Source organism: Lithobates pipiens, unplaced genomic scaffold (assembly GCF_037356315.1).
Source record: "Lithobates pipiens isolate NorthernLeopardFrog02 unplaced genomic scaffold, aLitPip1_a1.2 Scaffold_1, whole genome shotgun sequence".
Classification (NCBI taxonomy): Eukaryota; Metazoa; Chordata; class Amphibia; order Anura; family Ranidae; genus Lithobates; species Lithobates pipiens.
In genome coordinates this window covers 164,615,842-164,638,754 of record NW_027507685.1, presented here as the reverse complement: position 1 = coordinate 164,638,754, position 22,913 = coordinate 164,615,842, and positions in this window count along the sequence as shown.

Here is a 22,913-nt window from a genome sequence, read left to right as displayed (position 1 = left end):
TGATCAAGGACTGGTGCAGAATATGGCAGCAGTCAGCAGTAGTGCACCTCAACCCTATATATTGTAGACCTATACCAGTCCTTAAGGATTAGCAGACTGTACCTCACTCAACCCTATATACTCTAGTACGCTATACCTTACCAGTCCTTATAAGGACCTTTGTAGAACTAGTAGGTTGTGATTAGCAGACTGTACCTCAGTCCCTATACTGATAAAGGACTGCTGCAGAATAGGGCAGCAGTCAGCAGTAGTGCACCTCAACCCTATATATTGTGGACCTATACCAGTCCTTAGGGATTAGCAGACTGTACCTCACTCCACTCTATATACTCTAGTACGCTATACCTTACCAGTCCTTATAAGGACCTTTGTGGAACTAGTGGGTTGTGATTAGCAGACTGTACTTTAGTCCCTATACTGATAAAGGACTGCTGCAAAATAGGGCAGCAGTCAGCAGTAGTGCACCTCAACCCTATATATTGTGGACCTATACCAGTCCTTAAGGATTTGCAGACTGTACCTCACTCTACCCTATATACTCTAGTACGCTATACCTTACCAGTCCTTATAAGGACCTTTGTGGAACTAGTAGGTTGTGATTAGCAGACTGTACCTCAGTCCCTATACTGATAAAGGACTGCTGCAGAATAGGGCAGCAGTCAGCAGTAGTGCACCTCAACCCTATATATTGTGGACCTATACCAGTCCTTAAGGATTTGCAGACTGTACCTCACTCAACCCTATACACTCTTTTACGCTATACCTTACCAGTCCTTAGAAGGACCTTTGTGGAACTAGTAGGTTGTGATTAGCAGACTGTACCTCAGTCCCTATACTGATAAAGGACTGCTGCAGAATAGGGCAGCAGTCAGCAGTAGTGCACCTCAACCCTATATATTGTGGACCTATACCAGTCCTTAAGGATTTGCAGACTGTACCTCACTCAACCCTATATACTCTAGTATGCTATACCTTACCAGTCCTTATAAGGACCTTTGTGGAACTAGTAGGTTGTGATTAGCACACTGTACCTCAGTCCCTATACTGATGAAGGACTGCTGCAGAATAGGGCAGCAGTCAGCAGTCGTGCACCTCAACCCTATATATTGTGGACCTATACCAGTCCTTAAGGATTAGCAGACTGTACCTCACTCAACCCTATATACTCTAGTACGCTATACCTTACCAGTCCTTATAAGGACCTTTGTGGAACTAGTAGGTTGTGATTAGCAGACTGTACCTCAGTCCCTATACTGATAAAGGACTGCTGCAGAATAGGGCAGCAATCAGCAGTAGTGCACCTCAACCCTATATATTGTGGACCTATACCAGTCCTTAAGGATTAGCAGACTGTACCTCACTCAACCCTATATACTCTAGTACGCTATACCTTACCAGTCCTTATAAGGACCTTTGTGGAACTAGTAGGTTGTGATTAGCAGACTGTACCTCAGTCCCAATACTGATAAAGGACTGCTGCAGAATAGGGCAGCAGTAGTGCACCTCAACCCTATATATTGTGGACCTATACCAGTCCTTAAGGATTAGCAGACTGTACCTCACTCAACCCTATATACTCTAATACGCTATACCTTACCAGTCCTTAGAAGGACCTTTGTGGAACTAGTAGGTTGTGATTAGCAGACTGTACCTCATTCCCTATACTCATAAAGGACTGCTGCAGCAGAAGGGCAGCAGTCAAGTATAATATTATTTCTATATTTGGAAGAAAGAATATTATACGTGTACAAGCCTATTATCATACCAGTCCTGAAAAGGACCTTTGTGGACCTAATAGTAACAGCTACTGATTAAACTGACTGTCCCTCACTGCCACACACAGCTTCCTGTCTGTCCCTATTTAAACTGACAAAACACAGGCTGCTTCAGCAATAACTTGAATAGCACTCAAAACTATATCCTGTGCTACTACACCATACCAGTCCTGAAAAGGACTTTTGTGGACCTAATAGTAACAGCTAATGATTAAACTGACTGTCCCTCTCTGCAACACACAGCGTCCTATCTGTCCCTCTCTCAGCCCTGGCAAAAGGCAATCTGCAACAACAATGATTTGAATAGCAGTGCCTCAAACCTATATCCTGAACTACACCTATACCATACCAGTCCTTAAAAGAACTTTTGTGGACCTAATAGCTAGCGATTTGGGTTACTGCAGTCTCTCCCTGCTCCACACAGCAACCTCTCCCTATAGTGACAGTAGAAAGAATGTAAAATGGCCGCCGGATCGGGTCTATTTATAAGTTAGGGGGAATGTCCAAGTGTCCATGTGCTGTAATGTCTCAATTGGCTGTCCTGTACCCCATGATGGATGTGTCATCATAGGTCAAAGTTCTTTTACACAGTAAACACTTAAGTCCACCGGGCGAACAGCAGCAATAGTCCGCCGAACGGGCGGACCGCGAACAGCCGAAATTTGCCGCGAACCGACCGCCGGGCGAACAGTTCGGCCATCCCTACTTGCAGGGCTGTGAGCAAGGGGTGCAGCTGATGGAAGACTAGAAATTAGCAATAGTGAAAAAGAGGGAGCAGTCTCTAAGGCCGCGTACACACGGGTGGACTGTCTGGCCAACTAAGTCCATCAGACAATCCGACAGACAGTCCGTCCTACTTTTGAATGAACGGACTTGACCACACACGATGAACAGACAGTCCGCTGAAAGCTTGCGCGATGACGTGTACAGCACGTACGACGGGACTAGAAATACGACGTCCAATACACTGCAATGCAACCTTCGGCCGTGTAAATCCTTTCTGAGCATGCGCCATACTTAGTCCGTCCAACTTGCCTACACACGAGCGGACTGTCCGCTGAAACCAAAGTTGGACGGACAATATTACGGAAATTCCGAAAGACTTAGTCCGCCAATGACATAACACATGTATGAGGTGAATCTGGGATCAACAACTACAAGCATTCTTTTTTTATATGTGAAATTGTGACAATTCAGGACTGTGGAGCGCATGAAGGCAATGGAGGAGAGGGAAGGTCAGGGTAGGCAAAGAAGAGGGTGCAGGAGATGATCACCAGCAGCGTGACATACAGCAATGACACCTGCACCGTGATAGAGTGATCTGACACCAGCACCGTGATAGAGAGCACTGACATCAGCAGCGTGACATACAGCAATGACACCTGCACCGTGATAGAGTGATCTGACACCAGCACCGTGATAGAGAGCACTGACATCAGCAGCGTGACATACAGCAATGACACCTGCACCGTGATAGAGTGATCTGACACCAGCACCGTGATATACATCACTGACACCTGCACTGTAAGCAGCCCCAGGAGTAAGTCAGCATAGCACAGGGATGGTGGGAGCCCCTCATAATGAGCATAGCACAGGGATGGTGGGAACCCCTCATAATATGCACAACAGAGGTACAGAACCAGGAGTAAGTCAGCATAGCACAGGGATTGTGGGAGCCCCTCATAATTAGCAGCCCCAGGAGTAAGTCAGCATAGCACAGGGATGGTGGGAGTCCCTCATAATGAGCATAGTACAGGGATGGTGGGAGTCCCTCATAATATGCACAGCAGAGGTACAGCCCCAGGAGGAAGTCAGCACAGGGATGGTGGGAACCCCTCATAATAAGCAGCCCCAGGAGGAAGTCAGCACAGCACAGGGATGGTGGGAGCCCCTCATAATGAGCACAGCACAGGGATGGTGGGAGCCCCTCATAATAAGCAGCCCCAGGAGGAAGTCAGGACAGCACAGGGATGGTGGGAGCCCCTCATAATGAGCATAGCACAGGGATGGTGGGAGCCCCTCATAATAAGCAGCCCCAGGAGGAAGTCATCACAGCACAGGGATGGTGAACTTTACAAACCTACAGGTCATATTTGCAGCCACAAAATAATTACTAGCTATGCACATATAGTCCCACCACATGGCCAATGACATAACATATGTATGAGGTGAATCTGGGATCGACAACTACAAGTATTCTTTTTTTATATGTGAAATTCTGAAAATTCAGGACTCTTGAGACAATGGAGGCGAGGGTAGGTAGGCAAAGAAGAGGGTGCAGGAGATGATCACCAGCACCGTGATATAGAGCACTGACACCTGCACCGTGATAGAGTGATCTGACACCAGCACCGTGATAGAGAGCACTGACATCAGCAGCGTGACATAAAGTACTGACACCAGCACCATGATATGCAGCACTGACACCTGCACCGTAAGCAGCCCCAGGAGGAAGTCAGCATAGCACAGGGATGGTGGGAGACCCTCATAATGAGCATAGCACAGGGATGGTGGGAGCCCCTCATAATATGCACAGCAGAGGGTGCAGAAGAGTAAAGCTGAGTGAGCCACTCAACCAATTCTGGTGCTTCCTTTGATGTAATTGCACGCACCTTCTGCAATTTCCCACTTTGGCTCAAGCCTGTTGCTCCTGCCCTACCCCTACCACCCCTGCGGAAGGGCCTGCCTCTTCCTCTGCCTGTCATTTTTTAAATGACCCTGTGATAAAACTCACTACAGAAGTGTAGTATGTATGTGGAAGAAGGTATATAACACCCCGCTTCAATCTATTGTTTTTGGGGGCCACTGGTCTATCACACCAGTTACAATACTTTTTTTGTGGATTGCGTTTGTCACTCTTTGTAGTATCGCTGCAGAACCGCTCAGCAATCACAATGCTGGACAGTGGAAATGCACTATACTATGCTTTCTATATGTGCAAGTATTTTATACGTGTATTACACAACTATATACTGCACACCAAATAGTACACCTATACCAGTCCTAAAGGACATTTGTGGAACTAGTAGGTTGTGATTAGCAGACTGTACCTCACTCAACCCTACATACTGTAGTACACTATACCTTACCAGTCCTTAGAAGGACCTTTGTGGAACTAGTAGGTTGTGATTAGCAGACGGTACCTCAGTCCCTATACTGATAAAGGACTGCTGCAGAATAGGGCAGCAGTCAGCAGTAGTGCACCTCAACCATATATATTGTGGACCTATACCAGTCCTTAAGGATTAGCAGACTGTACCTCACTCAACCCTATATACTCTAGTACGCTATACCTTATCAGTCCTTAGAAGGACCTTTGTGGAACTAGTAGGTTGTGATTAGCAGACTGTACCTCACTCAACCCTATATACTCTAGTACGCTATACCTTACCAGTCCTTAGAAGGACCTTTGTGGAACTATTAGGTTGTGATTAGCAGACTGTACCTCAGTCCCTATACTGATAAAGGACTGCTGCAGAATAGGGCAGCAGTCAGCAGTAGTGCACCTCAACCCTATATATTGTGGACTTATACCAGTCCTTAAGGATTAGCAGACTGTACCTTCACTCAACCCTATATACTCTAGTACGCTATGCCTTACCAGTCCTTAGATGGACCTTTGTGGAACTAGTAGGTTGTGATTAGCAGACTGTACCTCAGTCCCAATACTGATAAAGGACTGCTGCAGAATAGGGCAGCAGTTGTGCACCTCAACCCTATATATTGTGGACCTATACCAGTCCTTAAGGATTAGCAGACTGTACCTCACTCAACCCTATATACTCTAATACGCTATACCTTATCAGTCCTTAGAAGGACCTTTGTGGAACTAGTAGGTTGTGATTAGCAAACTGTACCTCAGTCCCTATACTGATCAAGGACTGGTGCAGAATATGGCAGCAGTCAGCAGTAGTGCACCTCAACCCTATATATTGTAGACCTATACCAGTCCTTAGGGATTAGCAGACTGTACCTCACTCCACTCTATATACTCTAGTACGCTATACCTTACCAGTCCTTATAAGGACCTTTGTGGAACTAGTGGGTTGTGATTAGCAGACTGTACCTTAGTCCCTATACTGATAAAGGACTGCTGCAAAATAGGGCAGCAGTCAGCAGTAGTGCACCTCAACCCTATATATTGTGGACCTATACCAGTCCTTAAGGATTTGCAGACTGTACCTCACTCTACCCTATATACTCTAGTACGCTATACCTTACCAGTCCTTAGAAGGACCTTTGTGGAACTAGTAGGTTGTGATTAGCAGACTGTACCTCAGTCCCTATACTGATAAAGGACTGCTGCAGAATAGGGCAGCAGTCAGCAGTAGTGCACCTCAACCCTATATATTGTGGACCTATACCAGTCCTTAAGGATTTGCAGACTGTACCTCACTCAACCCTATATACTCTAGTATGCTATACCTTACCAGTCCTTATAAGGACCTTTGTGGAACTAGTAGGTTGTGATTAGCACACTGTACCTCAGTCCCTATACTGATGAAGGACTGCTGCAGAATAGGGCAGCAGTCAGCAGTCGTGCACCTCAACCCTATATATTGTGGACCTATACCAGTCCTTAAGGATTAGCAGACTGTACCTCACTCAACCCTATATACTCTAGTACGCTATACCTTACCAGTCCTTATAAGGACCTTTGTAGAACTAGTAGGTTGTGATTAGCAGACTGTACCTCAGTCCCTATACTGATAAAGGACTGCTGCAGAATAGGGCAGCAATCAGCAGTAGTGCACCTCAACCCTATATATTGTGGACCTATACCAGTCCTTAAGGATTAGCAGACTGTACCTCACTCAACCCTATATACTCTAGTACGCTATACCTTACCAGTCCTTATAAGGACCTTTGTGGAACTAGTAGGTTGTGATTAGCACACTGTACCTCAGTCCCAATACTGATAAAGGGCTGCTGCAGAATAGGGCAGCAGTAGTGCACCTCAACCCTATATATTGTGGACCTATACCAGTCCTTAAGGATTAGCAGACTGTACCTCACTCAACCCTATATACTCTAATACGCTATACCTTACCAGTCCTTAGAAGGACCTTTGTGGAACTAGTAGGTTGTGATTAGCAGACTGTACCTCATTCCCTATACTGATAAAGGACTGCTGCAGCAGAAGGGCAGCAGTCAAGTATAATATTATTTCTATATTTGGAAGAAAGAATATTATACGTGTACAAGCCTATTATCATACCAGTCCTGAAAAGGACCTTTGTGGACCTAATAGTAACAGCTACTGATTAAACTGACTGTCCCTCACTGCCACACACAGCTTCCTGTCTGTCCCTATTTAAACTGACAAAACACAGGCTGCTTCAACAATAACTTGAATAGCACTCAAAACTATATCCTGTACTACTACACCATACCAGTCCTGAAAAGGACTTTTGTGGACCTAATAGTAACAGCTAATGATTAAACTGACTGTCCCTCTCTGCAACACACAGCGTCCTATCTGTCCCTCTCTCAGCCCTGGCAAAAGGCAATCTGCAACAACAATGATTTGAATAGCAGTGCCTCAAACCTATATCCTGAACTACACCTATACCATACCAGTCCTTAAAAGAACTTTTGTGGACCTAATAGCTAGCGATTTGGGTCACTGCAGTCTCTCCCTGCTCCACACAGCAACCTCTCCCTATAGTGACAGTAGAAAGAATGTAAAATGGCCGCCGGATCGGGTCTATTTATAAGTTAGGGGGAATGTCCAAGTGTCCATGTGCTGTAATGTCTCAATTGGCTGTCCTGTACCCCATGATGGATGTGTCATCATAGGTCAAAGTTCTTTTACACAGTAAACACTTAAGTCCACCGGGCGAACAGCGGCAATAGTCCGCCGAATGGGCGGACCGCGAACAGCCGAAATTTGCCGCGAACCGACCGCCGGGCGAACAGTTCGGCCATCCCTACTTGCAGGGCTGTGAGCAAGGGGTGCAGCTGATGGAAGACTAGAAATGAGCAATAGTGAAAAAGAGGGAGCAGTCTCTAAGGCCGCGTACACACGGGTGGACTGTCTGGCCAACTAAGTCCATCAGACAATCCAACAGACAGTCCGTCCTACTTTTGAATGAACGGACTTGACCACACACGATGAACAGACAGTCTGCTGAAAGCTTGCGCGATGACGTGTACAGCACGTACGACGGGACTAGAAATACGACGTCCAATACACTGCAATGCAACCTTCGGCCGTGTAAATCCTTTCTGAGCATGCGCCATACTTAGTCCGTCCAACTTGCCTACACACGAGCGGACTGTCCGCTGAAACCAAAGTTGGACGGACAATATTACGGAAATTCCGAAAGACTTAGTCCGCCAGACTGTCCGCTGAAAATGTCCGCTGAAGCCCACACACGAGCGGATTGTCCGCTGAAACACGTTTCAGCGGACCAAGTCCGTCAGACAGTCCGCCCGTGTGTACGCGGCCTAAGGAGGATTTCTGAGTGGTTGCTGCAGGAAATGGAGAAGAAGTCATCTTCAAGGGGCTAAAGACAGGGAGGTTACAGAGAGTGAAAACAGGATACTGACATATAGTTGGTAGCAGGGTATACTGGGCTGTGACTGTGGTTGCTGTGGGTGATGGAGAGGGAAATACTTTAAAAGGTGGGTGTCTAGCAGCAAGAGTGGGCTGGTGCAAGCTGACTGAGGCTGAGTGAAATATATCAGGCTTGTAGTAATGATTGAACAAAATTCAGTTTGATCTCTAGCCCACTTCTTCAATTTGTGGTGGCAATATTCATTTTCTCGTCACTAGCAAAATATAGTATGCAACCTCTTTAGGATGCATCTTGCAACACACTGAAGAGCCAAGATGGCTTCTCTGTGCAGCCACTTATGGTCAGTACTGGACTAAATGTTATGTCAGAAAGAGGTGTAACCAGAAATGTTTGGACTTTCACAGAGAATATCAGGCAAAAGTAAAATGTACAATAATAACATTTATTAAGGATAAGTGGATAACATAAATATAAACACACCTCCAATAAACCAGAAGTTTATACATCAAACCAGAGAATCTCCAATAAGTTAGTGAACACACAATGAACAACTGCCCAAACCAAGTATATACAGGATATGAAAAATATAGTTGTTATCAGAGGGTCATACATGGGAGATCAGGCAGAGGGAGCAGGGAGGAAGCCAGGACAGGAAGCGGGTAAACAAACAAAGAAACAAGCAGGCAGGTAAGGGATTTGGCTGCAGGATCAGGGTTCAGGATCAGGATGCAGGAATGCAGGTCAGGGGCATATGGAACAAGCACCAAAGCAACGATGAATAGTATAGGCAGGGCTTAAACACACTTCCTGCAACAAGCATTAGATGATGCTAGTTTGCCATGAGCTTCTGGCTGCTCAGAGACACCCGCTGATGGGCACCTGAACTGCAGCCTATAGGTCTGGGAGCCACAGTGCCACCAGTAGGGATGAGCTTCGTGTTCGAGTCGAACGCATGTTCGACTCGAACATCGGTCGTTCGTGCGTTCGCCGAATTCCGAACGTTTGGGCCGTTCGCGGCAAAATTCGTGTGGCCCACAATGCACTGCGATGGCGCAATGCATTGCTGTCTCACGATTGGCCAAGCATGCACTGTGACCCCGCATGCTTGGCCAATCGCAGCGCCAGCAGCGAGGAGAGCCATGGTTGGCCACAGGCATCCTGCCTGTGGCCAATCATAGCTCAGGCTGTGTAGTGCACGCCCCACATTATATAAGGCCGCCATTAAGGCGGCCTCGTGTAGTGTGTTGGCGTCTGAAGCAGTGGGTGTTCTGTGTACCTTCAACACAGTTACACACCAATCGTTTTTGGCTGATTTACTATCTTGCTCTTGTGTAGTGGTTACTGTCTGTGCCCTGACCGCAGTATACACCACTATATTCACCTCACCTATATAGCTAGTGATCTAGCTTTAATAATAGAGCTTGCAGTCAGTAGTGTTAGTGCGTGCTGTGTGCGTGCTCTGTACCCAGTACATACCACTATATACACTAACATAGCTGTTCTCTATTTGAGCCCGATTGTCATCTGCAGGAGTTATTGGAAGTTGTGTGTGCTTCCAGCACAGCACAGTATACATCTGTATATACCCCTTTAACTCTGCTGTTTTCTGGTTATTGTCTGCGTGCCCTGACCGCAGTATACACCGTGATATTCACCTCACCTATATAGCTAGTGGTCCATCTTTAACAATAGAGCTTGCAGACAGTAGTGTCACTCAGGAGATAGTGCGTGCTGTGTGCGTGCTCTGTACCCAGTACATACCGCTATAATCCACCTACATAGCTGTTCTCTATTTGGGCCCGATTGTCATCTGCAGGAGTTATTGGAAGTTGTGTGTGCTTCCAGCACAGCACAGTATACATCTGTATATACCCCTTTAACTCTGCTGTTTTCTGGTTATTGTCTGCGTGCCCTGACCGCAGTATACACCGTGATATTCACCTCACCTATATAGCTAGTGGTCCATCTTTAACAATAGAGCTTGCAGTCAGTAGTGTCACTCAGGAGATAGTGCGTGCTGTGTGCGTGCTCTGTACCCAGTACATACCGCTATAATCCACCTACATAGCTGTTCTCTATTTGGGCCCGATTGTCATCTGCAGGAGTTATTGGAAGTTGTGTGTGCTTCCAGCACAGCACAGTATACATCTGTATATACCCCTTTAACTCTGCTGTTTTCTGGTTATTGTCTGCGTGCCCTGACCGCAGTATACACCGTGATATTCACCTCACCTATATAGCTAGTGGTCCATCTTTAACAATATAGCTTGCAGTCAGTAGTGTCACTCAGGAGATAGTGCGTGCTGTGTGCGTGCTCTGTACCCAGTACATACCGCTATAATCCACCTACATAGCTGTTCTCTATTTGGGCCCGATTGTCATCTGCAGGAGTTATTGGAAGTTGTGTGTGCTTCCAGCACAGCACAGTATACATCTGTATATACCCCTTTAACTCTGCTGTTTTCTGGTTATTGTCTGCGTGCCCTGACCGCAGTATACACCGTGATATTCACCTCACCTATATAGCTAGTGGTCCATCTTTAACAATAGAGCTTGCAGTCAGTAGTGTCACTCAGGAGATAGTGCGTGCTGTGTGCGTGCTCTGTACCCAGTACATACCGCTATAATCCACCTACATAGCTGTTCTCTATTTGGGCCCGATTGTCATCTGCAGGAGTTATTGGAAGTTGTGTGTGCTTCCAGCACAGCACAGTATACATCTGTATATACCCCTTTAACTCTGCTGTTTTCTGGTTATTGTCTGCATGCCCTGACCGCAGTATACACCGTGATATTCACCTCACCTATATAGCTAGTGGTCCATCTTTAACAATAGAGCTTGCAGTCAGTAGTGTCACTCAGGAGATAGTGCGTGCTGTGTGCGTGCTCTGTACCCAGTACATACCGCTATAATCCACCTACATAGCTGTTCTCTATTTGGGCCCGATTGTCATCTGCAGGAGTTATTGGAAGTTGTGTGTGCTTCCAGCACAGCACAGTATACATCTGTATATACCCCTTTAACTCTGCTGTTTTCTGGTTATTGTCTGCGTGCCCTGACCGCAGTATACACCGTGATATTCACCTCACCTATATAGCTAGTGGTCCATCTTTAACAATATAGCTTGCAGTCAGTAGTGTCACTCAGGAGATAGTGCGTGCTGTGTGCGTGCTCTGTACCCAGTACATACCGCTATAATCCACCTACATAGCTGTTCTCTATTTGGGCCCGATTGTCATCTGCAGGAGTTATTGGAAGTTGTGTGTGCTTCCAGCACAGCACAGTATACATCTGTATATACCCCTTTAACTCTGCTGTTTTCTGGTTATTGTCTGCATGCCCTGACCGCAGTATACACCGTGATATTCACCTCACCTATATAGCTAGTGGTCCATCTTTAACAATAGAGCTTGCAGTCAGTAGTGTCACTCAGGAGATAGTGCGTGCTGTGTGCGTGCTCTGTACCCAGTACATACCGCTATAATCCACCTACATAGCTGTTCTCTATTTGGGCCCGATTGTCATCTGCAGGAGTTATTGGAAGTTGTGTGTGCTTCCAGCACAGCACAGTATACATCTGTATATACCCCTTTAACTCTGCTGTTTTCTGGTTATTGTCTGCGTGCCCTGACCGCAGTATACACCGTGATATTCACCTCACCTATATAGCTAGTGGTCCATCTTTAACAATATAGCTTGCAGTCAGTAGTGTCACTCAGGAGATAGTGCGTGCTGTGTGCGTGCTCTGTACCCAGTACATACCGCTATAATCCACCTACATAGCTGTTCTCTATTTGGGCCCGATTGTCATCTGCAGGAGTTATTGGAAGTTGTGTGTGCTTCCAGCACAGCACAGTATACATCTGTATATACCCCTTTAACTCTGCTGTTTTCTGGTTATTGTCTGCATGCCCTGACCGCAGTATACACCGTGATATTCACCTCACCTATATAGCTAGTGGTCCATCTTTAACAATATAGCTTGCAGTCAGTAGTGTCACTCAGGAGATAGTGCGTGCTGTGTGCGTGCTCTGTACCCAGTACATACCGCTATAATCCACCTACATAGCTGTTCTCTATTTGGGCCCGATTGTCATCTGCAGGAGTTATTGGAAGTTGTGTGTGCTTCCAGCACAGCACAGTATACATCTGTATATACCCCTTTAACTCTGCTGTTTTCTGGTTATTGTCTGCGTGCCCTGACCGCAGTATACACCGTGATATTCACCTCACCTATATAGCTAGTGGTCCATCTTTAACAATATAGCTTGCAGTCAGTAGTGTCACTCAGGAGATAGTGCGTGCTGTGTGCGTGCTCTGTACCCAGTACATACCGCTATAATCCACCTACATAGCTGTTCTCTATTTGGGCCCGATTGTCATCTGCAGGAGTTATTGGAAGTTGTGTGTGCTTCCAGCACAGCACAGTATACATCTGTATATACCCCTTTAACTCTGCTGTTTTCTGGTTATTGTCTGCGTGCCCTGACCGCAGTATACACCGTGATATTCACCTCACCTATATAGCTAGTGGTCCATCTTTAACAATAGAGCTTGCAGTCAGTAGTGTCACTCAGGAGATAGTGCGTGCTGTGTGCGTGCTCTGTACCCAGTACATACCGCTATAATCCACCTACATAGCTGTTCTCTATTTGGGCCCGATTGTCATCTGCAGGAGTTATTGGAAGTTGTGTGTGCTTCCAGCACAGCACAGTATACATCTGTATATACCCCTTTAACTCTGCTGTTTTCTGGTTATTGTCTGCATGCCCTGACCGCAGTATACACCGTGATATTCACCTCACCTATATAGCTAGTGGTCCATCTTTAACAATAGAGCTTGCAGTCAGTAGTGTCACTCAGGAGATAGTGCGTGCTGTGTGCGTGCTCTGTACCCAGTACATACCGCTATAATCCACCTACATAGCTGTTCTCTATTTGGGCCCGATTGTCATCTGCAGGAGTTATTGGAAGTTGTGTGTGCTTCCAGCACAGCACAGTATACATCTGTATATACCCCTTTAACTCTGCTGTTTTCTGGTTATTGTCTGCGTGCCCTGACCGCAGTATACACCGTGATATTCACCTCACCTATATAGCTAGTGGTCCATCTTTAACAATATAGCTTGCAGTCAGTAGTGTCACTCAGGAGATAGTGCGTGCTGTGTGCGTGCTCTGTACCCAGTACATACCGCTATAATCCACCTACATAGCTGTTCTCTATTTGGGCCCGATTGTCATCTGCAGGAGTTATTGGAAGTTGTGTGTGCTTCCAGCACAGCACAGTATACATCTGTATATACCCCTTTAACTCTGCTGTTTTCTGGTTATTGTCTGCGTGCCCTGACCGCAGTATACACCGTGATATTCACCTCACCTATATAGCTAGTGGTCCATCTTTAACAATAGAGCTTGCAGTCAGTAGTGTCACTCAGGAGATAGTGCGTGCTGTGTGCGTGCTCTGTACCCAGTACATACCGCTATAATCCACCTACATAGCTGTTCTCTATTTGGGCCCGATTGTCATCTGCAGGAGTTATTGGAAGTTGTGTGTGCTTCCAGCACAGCACAGTATACATCTGTATATACCCCTTTAACTCTGCTGTTTTCTGGTTATTGTCTGCATGCCCTGACCGCAGTATACACCGTGATATTCACCTCACCTATATAGCTAGTGGTCCATCTTTAACAATAGAGCTTGCAGTCAGTAGTGTCACTCAGGAGATAGTGCGTGCTGTGTGCGTGCTCTGTACCCAGTACATACCGCTATAATCCACCTACATAGCTGTTCTCTATTTGGGCCCGATTGTCATCTGCAGGAGTTATTGGAAGTTGTGTGTGCTTCCAGCACAGCACAGTATACATCTGTATATACCCCTTTAACTCTGCTGTTTTCTGGTTATTGTCTGCGTGCCCTGACCGCAGTATACACCGTGATATTCACCTCACCTATATAGCTAGTGGTCCATCTTTAACAATATAGCTTGCAGTCAGTAGTGTCACTCAGGAGATAGTGCGTGCTGTGTGCGTGCTCTGTACCCAGTACATACCGCTATAATCCACCTACATAGCTGTTCTCTATTTGGGCCCGATTGTCATCTGCAGGAGTTATTGGAAGTTGTGTGTGCTTCCAGCACAGCACAGTATACATCTGTATATACCCCTTTAACTCTGCTGTTTTCTGGTTATTGTCTGTGTGCCCTGACCGCAGTATACACCGTGATATTCACCTCACCTATATAGCTAGTGGTCCATCTTTAACAATATAGCTTGCAGTCAGTAGTGTCACTCAGGAGATAGTGCGTGCTGTGTGCGTGCTCTGTACCCAGTACATACCGCTATAATCCACCTACATAGCTGTTCTCTATTTGGGCCCGATTGTCATCTGCAGGAGTTATTGGAAGTTGTGTGTGCTTCCAGCACAGCACAGTATACATCTGTATATACCCCTTTAACTCTGCTGTTTTCTGGTTATTGTCTGCGTGCCCTGACCGCAGTATACACCGTGATATTCACCTCACCTATATAGCTAGTGGTCCATCTTTAACAATAGAGCTTGCAGTCAGTAGTGTCACTCAGGAGATAGTGCGTGCTGTGTGCGTGCTCTGTACCCAGTACATACCGCTATAATCCACCTACATAGCTGTTCTCTATTTGGGCCCGATTGTCATCTGCAGGAGTTATTGGAAGTTGTGTGTGCTTCCAGCACAGCACAGTATACATCTGTATATACCCCTTTAACTCTGCTGTTTTCTGGTTATTGTCTGCATGCCCTGACCGCAGTATACACCGTGATATTCACCTCACCTATATAGCTAGTGGTCCATCTTTAACAATAGAGCTTGCAGTCAGTAGTGTCACTCAGGAGATAGTGCGTGCTGTGTGCGTGCTCTGTACCCAGTACATACCGCTATAATCCACCTACATAGCTGTTCTCTATTTGGGCCCGATTGTCATCTGCAGGAGTTATTGGAAGTTGTGTGTGCTTCCAGCACAGCACAGTATACATCTGTATATACCCCTTTAACTCTGCTGTTTTCTGGTTATTGTCTGCGTGCCCTGACCGCAGTATACACCGTGATATTCACCTCACCTATATAGCTAGTGGTCCATCTTTAACAATATAGCTTGCAGTCAGTAGTGTCACTCAGGAGATAGTGCGTGCTGTGTGCGTGCTCTGTACCCAGTACATACCGCTATAATCCACCTACATAGCTGTTCTCTATTTGGGCCCGATTGTCATCTGCAGGAGTTATTGGAAGTTGTGTGTGCTTCCAGCACAGCACAGTATACATCTGTATATACCCCTTTAACTCTGCTGTTTTCTGGTTATTGTCTGCGTGCCCTGACCGCAGTATACACCGTGATATTCACCTCACCTATATAGCTAGTGGTCCATCTTTAACAATATAGCTTGCAGTCAGTAGTGTCACTCAGGAGATAGTGCGTGCTGTGTGCGTGCTCTGTACCCAGTACATACCGCTATAATCCACCTACATAGCTGTTCTCTATTTGGGCCCGATTGTCATCTGCAGGAGTTATTGGAAGTTGTGTGTGCTTCCAGCACAGCACAGTATACATCTGTATATACCCCTTTAACTCTGCTGTTTTCTGGTTATTGTCTGCGTGCCCTGACCGCAGTATACACCGTGATATTCACCTCACCTATATAGCTAGTGGTCCATCTTTAACAATATAGCTTGCAGTCAGTAGTGTCACTCAGGAGATAGTGCGTGCTGTGTGCGTGCTCTGTACCCAGTACATACCGCTATAATCCACCTACATAGCTGTTCTCTATTTGGGCCCGATTGTCATCTGCAGGAGTTATTGGAAGTTGTGTGTGCTTCCAGCACAGCACAGTATACATCTGTATATACCCCTTTAACTCTGCTGTTTTCTGGTTATTGTCTGCGTGCCCTGACCGCAGTATACACCGTGATATTCACCTCACCTATATAGCTAGTGGTCCATCTTTAACAATAGAGCTTGCAGTCAGTAGTGTCACTCAGGAGATAGTGCGTGCTGTGTGCGTGCTCTGTACCCAGTACATACCGCTATAATCCACCTACATAGCTGTTCTCTATTTGGGCCCGATTGTCATCTGCAGGAGTTATTGGAAGTTGTGTGTGCTTCCAGCACAGCACAGTATACATCTGTATATACCCCTTTAACTCTGCTGTTTTCTGGTTATTGTCTGCATGCCCTGACCGCAGTATACACCGTGATATTCACCTCACCTATATAGCTAGTGGTCCATCTTTAACAATAGAGCTTGCAGTCAGTAGTGTCACTCAGGAGATAGTGCGTGCTGTGTGCGTGCTCTGTACCCAGTACATACCGCTATAATCCACCTACATAGCTGTTCTCTATTTGGGCCCGATTGTCATCTGCAGGAGTTATTGGAAGTTGTGTGTGCTTCCAGCACAGCACAGTATACATCTGTATATACCCCTTTAACTCTGCTGTTTTCTGGTTATTGTCTGCGTGCCCTGACCGCAGTATACACCGTGATATTCACCTCACCTATATAGCTAGTGGTCCATCTTTAACAATATAGCTTGCAGTCAGTAGTGTCACTCAGGAGATAGTGCGTGCTGTGTGCGTGCTCTGTACCCAGTACATACCGCTATAATCCACCTACATAGCTGTTCTCTATTTGGGCCCGATTGTCATCTGCAGGAGTTATTGGAAGTTGTGTGTGCTTCCAGCACAGCACAGTATACATCTGTATATACCCCTTTAACTCTGCTGTTTTCTGGTTATTGTCTGTGTGCCCTGACCGCAGTATACACCGTGATATTCACCTCACCTATATAGCTAGTGGTCCATCTTTAACAATATAGCTTGCAGTCAGTAGTGTCACTCAGGAGATAGTGCGTGCTGTGTGCGTGCTCTGTACCCAGTACATACCGCTATAATCCACCTACATAGCTGTTCTCTATTTGGGCCCGATTGTCATCTGCAGGAGTTATTGGAAGTTGTGTGTGCTTCCAGCACAGCACAGTATACATCTGTATATACCCCTTTAACTCTGCTGTTTTCTGGTTATTGTCTGCGTGCCCTGACCGCAGTATACACCGTGATATTCACCTCACCTATATAGCTAGTGGTCCATCTTTAACAATAGAGCTTGCAGTCAGTAGTGTCACTCAGGAGATAGTGCGTGCTGTGTGCGTGCTCTGTACCCAGTACATACCGCTATAATCCACCTACATAGCTGTTCTCTATTTGGGCCCGATTGTCATCTGCAGGAGTTATTGGAAGTTGTGTGTGCTTCCAGCACAGCACAGTATACATCTGTATATACCCCTTTAACTCTGCTGTTTTCTGGTTATTGTCTGCATGCCCTGACCGCAGTATACACCGTGATATTCACCTCACCTATATAGCTAGTGGTCCATCTTTAACAATAGAGCTTGCAGTCAGTAGTGTCACTCAGGAGATAGTGCGTGCTGTGTGCGTGCTCTGTACCCAGTACATACCGCTATAATCCACCTACATAGCTGTTCTCTATTTGGGCCCGATTGTCATCTGCAGGAGTTATTGGAAGTTGTGTGTGCTTCCAGCACAGCACAGTATACATCTGTATATACCCCTTTAACTCTGCTGTTTTCTGGTTATTGTCTGCGTGCCCTGACCGCAGTATACACCGTGATATTCACCTCACCTATATAGCTAGTGGTCCATCTTTAACAATATAGCTTGCAGTCAGTAGTGTCACTCAGGAGATAGTGCGTGCTGTGTGCGTGCTCTGTACCCAGTACATACCGCTATAATCCACCTACATAGCTGTTCTCTATTTGGGCCCGATTGTCATCTGCAGGAGTTATTGGAAGTTGTGTGTGCTTCCAGCACAGCACAGTATACATCTGTATATACCCCTTTAACTCTGCTGTTTTCTGGTTATTGTCTGCGTGCCCTGACCGCAGTATACACCGTGATATTCACCTCACCTATATAGCTAGTGGTCCATCTTTAACAATATAGCTTGCAGTCAGTAGTGTCACTCAGGAGATAGTGCGTGCTGTGTGCGTGCTCTGTACCCAGTACATACCGCTATAATCCACCTACATAGCTGTTCTCTATTTGGGCCCGATTGTCATCTGCAGGAGTTATTGGAAGTTGTGTGTGCTTCCAGCACAGCACAGTATACATCTGTATATACCCCTTTAACTCTGCTGTTTTCTGGTTATTGTCTGCATGCCCTGACCGCAGTATACACCGTGATATTCACCTCACCTATATAGCTAGTGGTCCATCTTTAACAATAGAGCTTGCAGTCAGTAGTGTCACTCAGGAGATAGTGCGTGCTGTGTGCGTGCTCTGTACCCAGTACATACCGCTATAATCCACCTACATAGCTGTTCTCTATTTGGGCCCGATTGTCATCTGCAGGAGTTATTGGAAGTTGTGTGTGCTTCCAGCACAGCACAGTATACATCTGTATATACCCCTTTAACTCTGCTGTTTTCTGGTTATTGTCTGCGTGCCCTGACCGCAGTATACACCGTGATATTCACCTCACCTATATAGCTAGTGGTCCATCTTTAACAATATAGCTTGCAGTCAGTAGTGTCACTCAGGAGATAGTGCGTGCTGTGTGCGTGCTCTGTACCCAGTACATACCGCTATAATCCACCTACATAGCTGTTCTCTATTTGGGCCCGATTGTCATCTGCAGGAGTTATTGGAAGTTGTGTGTGCTTCCAGCACAGCACAGTATACATCTGTATATACCCCTTTAACTCTGCTGTTTTCTGGTTATTGTCTGCATGCCCTGACCGCAGTATACACCGTGATATTCACCTCACCTATATAGCTAGTGGTCCATCTTTAACAATAGAGCTTGCAGTCAGTAGTGTCACTCAGGAGATAGTGCGTGCTGTGTGCGTGCTCTGTACCCAGTACATACCGCTATAATCCACCTACATAGCTGTTCTCTATTTGGGCCCGATTGTCATCTGCAGGAGTTATTGGAAGTTGTGTGTGCTTCCAGCACAGCACAGTATACATCTGTATATACCCCTTTAACTCTGCTGTTTTCTGGTTATTGTCTGCGTGCCCTGACCGCAGTATACACCGTGATATTCACCTCACCTATATAGCTAGTGGTCCATCTTTAACAATATAGCTTGCAGTCAGTAGTGTCACTCAGGAGATAGTGCGTGCTGTGTGCGTGCTCTGTACCCAGTACATACCGCTATAATCCACCTACATAGCTGTTCTCTATTTGGGCCCGATTGTCATCTGCAGGAGTTATTGGAAGTTGTGTGTGCTTCCAGCACAGCACAGTATACATCTGTATATACCCCTTTAACTCTGCTGTTCTATCAAAAAGGCATCTGCAGGAGTTAGTGGGTGTTGTGTGCCTCCAGCACAATATAAACTACCCAACTACTGTTTTACCCAACTCCCTTCAGGCCATTACCATGTCTGGAAGGCCAGCAAGGAGAGGCAGACAGGCGCGAGCCGATAAAAGAGGGCAAGCAGGCTCTGTGTCTAGAGACAACAGTGCTGGTCGTGGACGCGGTGCATTGTCATCAGCACGTGGCCATGGGACATGCTTGTCCTTCTTTTCTGCAGCTGGACATATTGAACCGCAACATGCCAACGACTTGGTAGAGTGGATGACCAAGCCCTCTTCATCCTCCTCATCCTCTCTCACCCAGTCTCAGGGTAGTAGAAAAGCAGCTGCCAACACATCGTCGTCCCTCCTCTCAATGTCATCATCAGTGACTCCTTCCCTAGACCCACCACGTCCTCCTGAGGAGTCTCCTGAACTCTTTGAGCACAGTGTTGGGTACATGCTCCAGGAGGATGCCCAGTGTTTGGTGGGCTCTGATGATGACACTCAGCTAGAGGAAGGCAGTAGCGTGAGTGCAGAGAGAGAGGATGCTCAAGAAGCACAGCAATCTGGCAGTCATGTTCCACAAGCTGCAGCATACTGCCAGGTTTGCTACAGCGATGAAGAGGGAGGGGATGATGAGGGCACTGACTCCACGTGGGTGCCTGGAAGGAGGGAGGAGGAGGAGGCACATGTCCAACGAGGCAGGATGCCCTCCGGGGGCCAGCTTAGGGGCAGCACACCGACTGAATCACACCGCAGAGCTCCGCCTGCGCAGAGCGCTTCCTCTGCGCGTTATTCTAAAAGTTCTTTGGTGTGGGCCTTTTTTGAGACGAGTGCATCAGATCGCACCGCTGCTATTTGCAACATATGTCTCAAGCGTATCTCACGTGGCCAAAACATCAGCCGCTTGGGCACCACATGCTTGACCAGACATATGTTGACCTGCCATGCAGCTCGTTGGCAAGCATACCTCAAAGACCCACACCAAAGAACAAAGCGGACCTCTCCTTGCTCCTCATAAGCTGGCATCTCCAACCCCACTAGACCTTCAGTCCTCTCTGAAACCTGCTCTGAGAGGAATGAAGGTGTAGAATTAGGTGTGTCACAGCCAAGTGCTTCCGGGAACTCTGCTAGTGGTACATCCACGTCCGATTATAGCAGGCAAATGTCCCTGCCCCAGCTGCTGGACCGGCGGAAGAAATTTACTCCCAGCCATCCACATTCCCAGCGGTTGAATGCTAGCTTGGCTAAATTGCTAGCACTTCAACTGCTGCCTTTTCAGTTGGTAGACTCGGCCCCCTTCCGTGAGTTTGTACAATGTGCGGTTCCTCAGTGGCAGGTCCCCAAACGCCACTTTTTCTCACGGAAGGCGATTCCGGCTCTCTAACGGCATGTGGAAGGCAATGTCCTTGCCTCGCTGGACAGGGCGGTCAGCGGTAAGGTGCATATTACCGCTGACTCATGGTCCAGCAGGCATGGACAGGGACGTTACCTGTCTTTCACGGCCCATTGGGTCACTCTTCTGGCTGCTGGGAAGGATGCAGGACAAGGTTCAGTAGTGTTGGAGGTTGTTCCGCCACCACGCCTCCAAAATGCTACTATTGGTTGTGACACACCTCTCTCCTCCACCCCCTCCTCTTCTTCTTCCTCCATGGCCTCTTCCAGTGCTCTGTCCTCAGAACCAGCGGTGCTCCGTAGGCGTTGCAGGGGCTACGCAAGTACGCAGGCAAAACGATGCCATGCCGTGCTTGCGCTGGTTTGTTTGGGGGACAGGAGCCACACTGGGGCGGATGTTTTGTCAGCTCTGCAGGGGCAGGCCGAGAGGTGGTTGACGCCACGCCAGCTTAAGCCAGGAATGGTGGTTTGCGACAATGGCACCAACCTCCTCTCCGCCCTCCGACAGGGACAACTGACCCATGTGCCCTGTGTAGCTCACGTCCTTAACCTGGTGGTGCAGCGGTTCTTGGGCAGGTACCCCAGCTTACAGGATGTCCTGAAACAGGCCAGGAGAGTCTGTGTGCATTTCCGCCGATCATTTAATGTCTGTGCTCGGCTGGCTGAGCTCCAAAAGGAGTTGAACCTGCCCAAGAACCGCCTTATATGTGACATGCCCACCAGATGGAACTCAACATTGGCCATGCTGCAGCGGCTGCACACGCAGCAGAGGGCCATCAATGAGTACCTGTGCGACTACGGCACCAGGACAGGGTCAGGGGAGCTTGGTTTTTTCTCACCACGCCAGTGGGGCATGATCAGGGATGCATGCACTGTCCTGTCACCGTTTGAGGAGGCCACAAGGATGGTGAGCAGTGACAGTGCATGCATCAGTGACACTGTACCTCTTGTCCACCTCTTGGAGCATACGCTGCGTGGAATAATGGACAGGGCACTTGAGGCAGAACAGAGGCAGGAAGAGGAGGACTTCCTTGCCTCTCAAGGCCCCCTTTATTTAGACAGTGTTCCTGCTGTGCCACCCATCACACAGGAAGAGGGTGAGGAGGAGGAAGAGGAGGAGGAGGATGATTGTGTCAGCATGGAGGTGGAGGCTGGCACTCAGCATCAGCAGCAGCAGCAGCAGTCTTATAGGGATGATTTACAGTCCCAAGAAACACGTGGACTTGTACGTGGCTGGGAGGAGGTAGCTGCGGATCATGTTGTCCTTAGTGACCCAGAGGACTCCGGACCGAATGCCTCAGCTAACCTACGCTGCATGGCCTCCCTGATCCTGCAAAGCCTGCGGAAGGATCCTCGTATTCTTCGGATCAAGGAGAGGGACCATTACTGGCTGGCCACTCTCCTTGATCCACGGTACAAGGGTAAGGTTGCCGACCTTATCTTGCCATCACAGAGGGAGCAGAGGATGAGACATCTCCGGGAGGCCTTGCAGAAAGCTCTGTGCAACGCGTTCCCAGAGACTGGGAGGTCACAAACTCCTGGTCCTGGACAACGTGTTGCTGAGGCATCAGTCAGAAGGAGCGGTGGAGAAGGTGGCCGTCTGACTGATGCTTTCAGACAATTTTTTAGTCCGCAGCCCCAAGGTATGATTGGTTCCAGCACCCATCGCCAGCGTCTAATTTACATGGTGCAGGAATACCTAGGGGCAAGGTCAGACTTGGACACCTTTCCCACTGAAAATCCTCTGGCTTACTGGGTCTTGAGGATGGATCACTGGCCAGAGCTTGCACAGTATGCAATTGAGCTACTGGCCTGTCCTGCATCCAGCGTTCTTTCGGAACGCACCTTCAGTGCTGCTGGTGGCTTCGTTACTG